Here is a 201-nt window from a genome sequence, read left to right on the forward strand (position 1 = left end):
TGGATCAAAAACTGGCTGATTAATAGGAAACAGAGAGTGAGTATAAATGGGAAATTTTCTCAGTGGAGGGTGGTAAGCAGTGGGGTACCACAGGGATCAGTACTCGGTCCGATGCTTTTTAACTTGTTTATTAATGATTTGGAGTTGGGAGTAAGCAGTGAAGTGGCTACATTTACAGATGACACAAAGTTGTTCAGGGTG

At 41.8% G+C, this 201-nt stretch overlaps 1 protein-coding gene across 1 annotated transcript in view; it reads right to left on the minus strand.

Moving 5' to 3' along the window:
• Positions 1-201, minus strand: part of LOC107106524 (B-cadherin-like) — a 21,293-nt gene that overhangs the window by 8,789 nt on the left and 12,303 nt on the right. The window lies entirely within an intron of this gene.

The sequence above is a fragment of the Gekko japonicus genome, unplaced genomic scaffold (assembly GCF_001447785.1).
Source record: "Gekko japonicus isolate JY-2015 unplaced genomic scaffold, Gekko_japonicus_V1.1 scaffold386, whole genome shotgun sequence".
Lineage (NCBI taxonomy): Eukaryota > Metazoa > Chordata > Lepidosauria > Squamata > Gekkonidae > Gekko > Gekko japonicus.